At 44.8% G+C, this 9,552-nt stretch overlaps 1 long non-coding RNA gene across 1 annotated transcript; it reads left to right on the top strand.

Moving 5' to 3' along the window:
• Positions 1-4,693: 4,693 nt before the first annotated feature.
• Positions 4,694-8,147, top strand: LOC307225363. The gene is made up of 3 exons (XR_013842933.1): positions 4,694-5,208; positions 5,889-5,958; positions 7,784-8,147. It is a non-coding gene; the product is annotated as an uncharacterized lncRNA (long non-coding RNA).
• The last annotated feature ends 1,405 nt before the right edge of the window (positions 8,148-9,552 follow it).

Here is a 9,552-nt window from a genome sequence, read left to right as displayed (position 1 = left end):
AATTCAGATTTCCCTATATATATTTAGGGAGAGGATAAACTAGATATTTTCAAGTACAAAGCTCCGGACTCTCCTTGATGTTGCTCAGCTGTGGTAAAGAATGAAATCGTTGACTTCATGATGCTAAGCACTCCGCTGGGAAACACAAACAGAGTTCATAAACTGAAGCATTCATTTCACGAGCTTTTATTAAAAGGTTTCACCTCTAAATTGAACTGTCGTACGTTGTTAGAAAACTTAAGGTTTTTTTTTTTTAAAGCGCAGTTTCTTTTAACTATGCATTTAAAAGAGAGAGAAGCTTTGTGCCTTTTTTCATATATTTCGGGCTTGACCTCTTTCACGCGCGGTCAGCAATCTAGAGAGCATTTAATCAAATTGGCTGGAAAATAAAATTATGTTATATGTAGTCTGCTCCTCCCTGCCCCCCCTCCCCCCCCGGTGCTGCCGAAGGAGTTCCCATTCCCCACGAAAATCTCCAACACGACCCTAACCTTGTTAATGTAGTTTTTCGCAAATTCTGTCTATCTCCCCAGCAGGCTCTTTGGAGTTCACTCCGAGAGAAAAAAAAACACTACAGTCTAAGATTAAAAGATATCCGCCAGATGAGAAGGACATTCGGTAATTTATAAATCATTCATTGGTGACATTGCTTTCTGCAGCTTTTCAAGGAATTGGATTAACTGCTTTTGCAGTTCCTTCAAATGTTGCTTTTCTACAGACAGTGTCATAGGTCATTACCGGCTTTTCCCTTATGTAAGCAATTCCAGCTTTCTATTAAAAATACTAATTTCCACCCCACTACAGAATCTTTTTTTTAAGAAGCAAGTATATTAAAAAGAGAAGAAGGAAGCACCACAACTTGCTTTGAAATATTAAAGGAATATATTTAAGTGAAGGGCTTCGATGTAGGGGTTCCCCTCCCCCCCCTTCCTGGTTCCCGATGACAGTAAGATTTTAGCCTACGAAGTCAATAGTAAATTTTATTAAAGTCATTATTTTCCTGTTCCAGGCCTCGCTCTTTAAATAAACTATAGCTGACAATGCTGTCTTACATGCCGCCGTGCTGCAAAACGGCCTTCTCTTTATTACCACAGGGATGTTGCGGGAACATTGGAAGGTCTTTTTTCTGCACTGGTAAGGGCTCATTGGCACAGCTGGCCTTTGGCGATTCTTGGCAGGCAGCTTTTATAGGTAGAACCTGTGTGCCTCCCTTTCCAGGCAGCCCTGAGTGGAGGAATCAGTGCTGAAACCCACTTTTTGTTTGCTTCCTTTCTCCTTCCCAATTCAGCACAAACAGCTGGGTTTGTGTCAGATTGGTGACCCTCCATTGACAGGGCGCCCCCTGGTAAAAACATCTAAGACCAGCATCCTGTTCGGACAGTGAAGTAGAGTGTCATGAATGAGCCAGCGCCCAGGGAAGGTTTGCAGCGAGTTCCCAGGGAAGGGTTGCTGCCAAATGAAGAAAGCAGTCAGGAACACAGAGGGTTAACTGCCATGCAGGATGAGCACTGGCTAGTACCAACTGCCCTGCCCCTTGGAATGCCCCCTGATAAGGGAATGGTGGAGAACAAGCTAGAACGCAGTCAAAGCTCGCCGGAAGCACTAACAGGCGAGAAAGAGTTAAGAGGCAGCCTCTCAGAGAATGGGGAAGAGGAGGGAGCTGACCCACTCAGTCCGAGGTCTCGATGAATGGGAGGGCTGCAAGATAGGAAGCAAAACAAAAGACGTATGAAGCAAAAGTTCAGTTGCTTCTTGGTCTTGCGGGAAGCAGACTTTAGAAGGGTCATCTTGATTGATGATAGCGGAGGCTGTGTTGAGAACATCCGGAGTTATCTGTTTGTTTTGACAATAAACCATCCTTTCCCAATAACAACGCTCACTGTGGTATCAAGCTGGGGACTGGACTCCTGACATAGAGTTCGAAGGGACCACAAGGGTCATGTAGTCCAACCTCATGCAACACAAGAATCTTTTGCCCAATGTAAAGCTTGAACCCATGACCCCAAGCCCTAAATTGTGATCCCCAGCAAGTGGTGTTTAGAGGCATATTGCCTCTGACATGGGAAGGAGAACAGAGCCGACGATAGCCCTATCCTTTACTAATCCAGTGGCACCTCTCATCAGTTGAAAACGGATCAAAATCCTATTTGGAATTTCCTTCAGAAGCAACCCTGCACTGCCTCCCACACTGTTCCAAAGGCTCCACCAAACCTCCAGGGCAGATCTTGCTCTTGTGGTGTGGTGTGTGCAGGAAGCTTTACGAGGAGAGGGAATCTTACATTTCAAGCCCTTTGCGGCCTTGCCACCTGCAATCAGCATGATAGAAGAAGAAGAAGAGGAGTTTGGATTTGATATCCCGCTTTAGCACTACCCTAAGGAGTCTCAAAGCGGCTAACGATCTCCTTCCCCTTCCTTCCCCACAACAAACACTCTGTGAGGTGAGTGGGGCTGAGAGACTTCAGAGAAGTGTGACTAGCCCAAGGTCACCCAGCAGCTGCATGTGGAGGAGCAGGGAAGCGAACCTGGTTCACCAGATTACGAGTCTACCGCTCTTAACCAATACACCACACTGGCTCTCGTTTTCCATGCAAGGCCAGTTCCAGGTGTTGAGGGCCCTTTGAACTACAGTGGGTGTTCTCAGGGGCTTCCACATTTCTGTACCTGGAGATGCCTGGGATTGAACTTGCGTTCTTCTACATGTAAAGCAGATGTTGCCCCACTGAGCTGCACCCCTTCCATCCCACCCAACAAGGCTGGCTTAAGACTCTGGCATCAACTCCCATCTTTGCTTAATAAGTTCTATTTTCCTTCCACAAAATGAGGTGAGAAGGGAGCTGGAAGAAGGCGAGACAAGACGAGGTGGAGCAAGGGAGTTTAGGAGGTGGGAGAAGACAGAGCTGAACGGGATGAGCAGGAGATGCAGGATGGGAACCTCTGGTGGCAGAAATCAGACTTCAGAAGTGTCCCCTTCCTCAATATTTTGGGCAAAGCTCATGCAATCCAGCTGCCCCCTCTGCCTGTTAAAAAAAGATCCTTGTCAATTTAAAATATAACGAGGCATTTCTCCTCCCCTCCTCTTCTCTCCAACCATGGGTCTTCCTCAAACCACATGCAATTAACCTTGATTCTATCATCAGGCTGGGTGGGTGTGGGATCACATTATGAGACATTTCTATGTTCCTGTATTACTTAAAAGTGCCAAGGGAGCCTTTGCTTATCAGCAGGAAACTTTAAAGATCTTTAAAAGCATGCATCCAAACCTTCTGGCACCAATAAAGTGTGTGTGTGTGCGCGCACACAGGTGGCTGAGTATGAAAGAAATGGGATATGTTTATAGTATAACTAGGAGGAGAGGAATAAATAACGCTGCAATGTGGCTCAGAGTCAGTTTTCTTTTACTATTGGAGTCAACTTGCCATAATGCCCTTAGCAGTGGTGGCTGGTGCTTATTGGGGCTGGTAGGGCAGAAGGCAGGGAGGCTAACAGTGGGGGGAGTCAGAGTCAATGGCAGGCAGAGCCAACTGATTCTAGAACTCCATGCTCTGAGATTAAGGAGGAGGAATCTGATCATCACTGCTACCTTCTGGGCTAGTTGTAAGAGGACAGGCAGGTGAGGGCAGGATGAGGGCAGGATGAGGATGGTGGGGCAGTATCCCATTAGCATTAATACACTAACTTCTACTGGTCTTCAAGTCATCACTGAGATGCAGAATTTCCAGAAATTTGGAAAGCGTGGAAAAAAGACAAATGTATTTTAATGGGGATTTCTTTTCCTCCAAAGAAAGGAAAGGGAAACAGTTGAACTGAAGATGAAAATCAGGGAAAGGGTCATAGCTGAGCAGAAGAGCATCTGCTTTACACAGTGAAGGTCATTGGGTCAATTCCTGGCATCTCTAGACAAGACCCCCAATGTCTGGGAGAGACTCTGCTAACCAGAGTAGGCAAAATTGGACTAGATAGGTTGTCAACCTGGTCCCTACCACCCACTAGTGGGCGTTTCAGGATTCTAGGTGGGCAGTAGGGGGTTCTACGGCACAAGCTGAATCCTCCTTCCATCGAGCACTGGTGGGTGGTAAGGAAATTTTACCATCAAGAAAGATGCATTAGTGGGTGGTAGGTATAAAAAGGTTGACTACCCTTGAGATAGACAAATAGTATGAGATAGTATGAGGAATTGCCCAAAATGTCTTCCCTCTAAAAACAACAACCCCACCATTCTCCATCAGTTAATGAGAAATGAAAGGACAGAAATTTTGATTAAATTCTCATGGGTGGTGTAGTGTATTGGCTTGCCATACCAGAAACTGCTGAGTTAGCACCCAGATACTCTGCCGTTTCGTTTTAGTTCTGCATTACAGGCAGCAATGGGTTGTTCCCACCATAAAATATTTTGTATTATATAGAGTTGGAAGAGACCAAAAAGGTCATCTAGTCCAAATCCCTGCAGTGCAGAAATCACAGCTAAAGAATCCCTGGCAGGTGGCCATCCAACTTCTGTTTAAAAAAATCTCCAGCGAAGGGGAGTCCACCAGTTTCTGACGTAGACTGTTACATGGTTGAACACCTCTCACCATCAGTAAGTTCTTCCTAATGTTTAGTCAGAATCTGTTGTTGTTTAGTCATTTTGTCGTGTCCGACTCTTTGTGACCCCATGGACCAGGCACTCCTGTCTTTCACTGCCTCCAGCAGTTTGGTCAAACTCATGCTGGTAGCTTCAAGAACACCATCCAACCATCTCATCCTCTGTCGTCCCCTTCTCCTTGTGCCCTCCATCTTTCCCAACATCAGGGTCTTTTCCAGGGAGTCTTCTCTTCTCATGAGGTGGCCAAAGTCTTGGAGCCTCAGCTTCAGGATCTGTCCTTCCAGTGAGCACACAGGGCTGATTTCCTTCAGAATGGATAGGTTTGATCTTCTTGCAGTCCATGGGACTCCCAAGAGTCTCCTCCAGCACCATAATTCAAAAGCATCAATTCTTCGGTGATCAGCCTACTGCAATTTGAAGCCACTGGTTCAGGTCCTGCTCCCAGGAGCAGAATAAAACAAGCTTGCTCCATCTTCCATGTGACAGCCCTTGAGATATTTGAAGATGACTATCATATGTCCTCTTATCTTCTCTTATCCAGGCTCAACATAACCAACTCCCACAACCGTTCCAAAGGCTTGGTTTCCAGATCATTTGTGTGGCCTCCTCTTCATGACACTTTTCAGGTGGGGTGCAGGTTTGGGGTTGTTGTTGTTGTTGTTGTTGTTGTTGTTGTTTTTTGCTGCAGTTGCCTTATTTTTGAGGAGACTGAGGGATGGGCCTTTCATTTTCATTGCCTGAAACCCTGGAGAGCCATTGCCAGTCAAAGTGAACAATGCTGAGCTAGATATAAGATATCTTGCTTAGCTCCTATCTACCAAATTCTGATAGAAGGCTTCAGTGTACTGGAATCCCCTTTGGATGAGACTAAGATAAGGCAAACTGATTCCTCCCGAAGCAGAGGAGTTGTGCAATATGTGTGGGGCAGCGGCTTCTTTTGTTTTAGGAAAATCTTCTCTAGTGGAATGGGTGGAGGGGCAGCCCACAACTAGCTTTAAATTTAAAACAAACAAACAACTCACCTTTCCCTTGCTGAGTTGGCAGCCACCATCTCTTACAAAGTGCATGTCCAATGGGAAATGAAAGGCAGGAGCTAAACAAGCTCCATTACTGCCCGTTTTTCATCTCTCAGTCTTTTCTATCTAATAAACTCCTGGGTTCTTGTGGCCAAAGTGACACTGGAAACGGCAGCCAATGACACATTGCAGGCATCCCTCTAAGTGACTTTTATCCAGTGACTTTGAGAGCAGGTACAAATAGATCTGTGCAAGGTGATTCAAAATGGTTTGTTCTTCATTCTTTTCAGTTGTTGGTTGCCCAACAACATCTTTCTACCTGTCGACAAAATCTCGCTTGCAAGATGCACATGTATTCAGGTAAGGAAATTACAAACCACAGTGCTAAGCGGCACTTCTTTCAACACATTTCCTACGAGCATAATGACACATGCAAAAACTCACTGGATTCTACTTTGTGGTTCTGCTCACTTGTGAGCCAGTGTGGTGTAGTGGTTAAGAGCGATAGACTCATAATCTGGGGAACCGGGTTCGCATCTCCGCTCCTCCACATGCAGCTGCTGGGTGGCCTTGGGCTAGTCACACTTCTCTGAAGTCTCTCAGCCCCACTCACCTCACAGAGTGTTTGTTGTGGGGGAGGAAGGGAAAGGAGAATGTTAGCCACTTTGAGACTCCTTCGGGTAGTGATAAAGCAGGATATCAAATCCAAATTCTTCTTCTTCTTCTTCTTCTTCTTCTTCTTCTTCTTCTTCTTCTTCTTCTTCTTCTTCTTCTTCTCTTGAGCAGGGCATATCAGCAGAAAACGAAGCTGCCAGTTCAAATGTTGGTGTGCAGCAGTTGCTTTGTCTGTCCATTTGGCAGTTCCTTACATGAAGCAGAAGATCTCCAAGTTTTCACACAAACGTTTCATTCGAAGTTGCACTGCATCATGGATGTTACTATTTTAAGACTGCAATCATTCTCATGCATTCCAATTTCACTTCTGAGAATGAGGAGCAAGCACAGAGATGCAAGATGTACTAAAGTCAAGGTAGACCACATTACTTGAGCAATGGGAAGCTGGAAAATGAAATTTTTATGTACTTCAGGAGGAAACAACGACCACCCTGGGTGGGCAGAATCACACCATGTCTGGAAGATTCTTCCATGAGAGACTGCAGTTACATGGCTTGCCACATGGGGCAGTGGTCAGCAGTCACTGGCATACATGAGAGAGGGCCCTGCATGGGTTAGAACAGGGTTCCTCAACCTCAGCCTTCCAGATGTTTTTGGCCTACAACTCCCATGATCCCTAGCTAGCAGGACCAGTAGTCAGGGATGATGGGAATTGTAGTCTCAAAACATCTGGAGGGCTGAGTTTGAGGAAGCCTGGGTTAGAACATGCAAACCTTTGAGCCCCCTCATACTTCCTTTCAGCCCACAAGGGATAATCTGAATCTCCCTAAAACTGTAGTTTCTCCTCTATCTCCTATTTGTGTTCTGAACAGCTTAATACAGGTGTGACCTGTGGTTGATCTCTGTTAAGACTACTCAGCAACAACAAATTCTTCCTTAATATCTTCCCCACCCTATGAGAATTTTTGCCGATCTTCTCAAAACTATTTTGAATTCTGGTAAAAACTGTTGAAGGATACCTTGAACTTAGCTGCGACATTTTGCTTCATTACAAAATATTGCTTGGCTTCCTTTGACGTTCATCAGGTGAAGTTCATGCAAGGATGGAGCCCCCAAATCAAATCTGTTCTAAATTTCACTTTAGGCAACATTTTGGCGGAAACCGACAGCAAACCAAAGAAGATGCCAACTTCCTGCTAGTTCTGAGGTAATTTGTGGGGGTTTTTTACCTGCATTGTTCCTCTTTGGGTTGAGTGAATAAAAGGACTTGGGCTGTTGTGCCTCCTCCAACTTTGCTTAGGGAAAGGCTCTGTTTACAGTGAGATCATTTTGTGTGGACTTCCGGAGAGAAGCGGGTCGAGTCAAAGGTGGCTCGAAGGTCAGATATAAAGGTAATATTTGCCAAACTGAGTAGTGAGCATTACAGAGAGAAATGTCAGGAAAACTCACCAGGAATCTTCAGGCTGTAATATCCTAAACTTCAAATAAGTCTGTGTGTGCAGTCGGACAGCTGTGTTGCCCTGTATATGCTTCACCCGTGACATTAACGAGATAGTCCTTTCCTTTACAGGTTTGTCTGCATTTGAGGCCATCAGAGATCTTAAAAGTAATCCCATTGGAATGAAGGGCATCTATTAGAAAGCTGTTTTGGGGCTGTCAAGAGACACTTGGGCTGAAATTTGATATGCCCCTATCTGGCTGTAAGTCTAATCTGCATGCCATAATAGTTGTCCATAAAGGTTAAGTTGCATATGGTTTCTCAGTGTAACGTTCCTAAGTTAAGTTGCATGTCCATAGTCTATTTTGTGTCCCCCCTATAATCATTATTTTCATATACTTCTCCTTGTTTCCCCATTCCCCAAGGCTTATTTGTGAATAATGTGCTGTTGATTTTGCTTTTATATCATTACATTCATATATTTCATAGGCTACAGTGTATTCAATGATCTCCTGCCGATGCCTTTAAAATAAATCCTTTCTAACGTATTTATATTAATGTATTTATTTTATTTTTCATTATTAACTTTGTATACTGCCCTTCAACTGGAGATCTCAGGGTGCTTCAAAAATAGAAGATAAAAACATAGAATACATAATAAAAACAATAACAATAACAAAACAATAACCCCCTCCCCCACCCCCTTCCACAAACACATTTAAAAGGGTATAGGACGTCAATCAGTCCGAAGCCTGGTTTAAGAGGAATGTTTTCTCATTTTTCCACTTATCCACATTTCCACATCAGTTTGAGATTTGTTTTTTAAAGTGCTCAAGAAAGATGATTTTAGTGTGTTTTCCATAATATAATGCACATCTGTATGCTACTTCCATCAACTCCTGCCAACCTAGCAGTTCGAAAGCACATCAAAAGAGCAAGTAGATAAATAGGTACCGCTCCGGCGGGAAAGTAAACGGTGTTTCCGTGCACTGCTCTGGTTCACCAGAAGCGGGTTAGTCATGCTGGCCACATGACGCGGAAGCTGTATGCTGGCTCCCTCAGCCAGTAAAGCGAGATGAGCGCCGCAACCCCAGAGTCGTCCACGACTGGACCTAATGGTCAGGGGACCCTTTACCTTTACTTCCACCGATGTATGCATTTCTACACACACTTCGTCCTAGTACAGTATTCTACATCTCTGTGCATGTTACTTGGCTGAAGAACTGGATTGCAAAATTCGAGGAATTCTGAAATTTTGTATGATGGCTGCACTGCGCTTCACTTCTTGTATTGTTTTAGAAAGTGTCATTTAGGTAACTGTGCCTTTAAGTGTGAATTGAATGGACGTTCTCTCGCATGGCATTCACTTAAGGTGAGGTGTGGGGCCCACTGGCAAAGCAACCACCACTTCCACTGCTTTGATGTTTCACAATGGGCAAGGTGGAAGGTAGAGAGCAGCTTTTCCTTAATTCCTTCCACTGTAGGCAACACCTGCTGCAGAGATAACATATAGTCACACCAGTTCCTGAGCCACGTCGAGGAAGCAAAGGATGTAATGGCTCTGCTCCTGCTCCCCGCATGCCCCTGACATGCACTGGTTTACTCATTCTGTCAGTGGAACACAACTGGAAGAACACATAAGAACTTAGGAAGAACTCTGAAGGTTCAGGTCAATGGTCCATCTACTCCAGCATCCTGTTCTCAGATGCCCACACCTACCTACATCTATTACCTATGCTTACACCTAAACCATCAAAGCTTTCCATGGAAAGGCCAGGGGGCCAGTGGCAGTGTGTCATCTCACTGGCTGTGAATTACAGATGTCACAAAACTGGCACTGGCACTCAATGGATTGAGTCTAGCAGGGATGGAGAGCCTATGGCCTTCCCCAGGTGTTGTTG

This window comes from Podarcis cretensis, assembly GCF_951804945.1.
Source record: "Podarcis cretensis genome assembly, chromosome: 10".
Lineage (NCBI taxonomy): Eukaryota > Metazoa > Chordata > Lepidosauria > Squamata > Lacertidae > Podarcis > Podarcis cretensis.
This window is presented reverse-complemented; position numbering and strand designations above follow the sequence as displayed.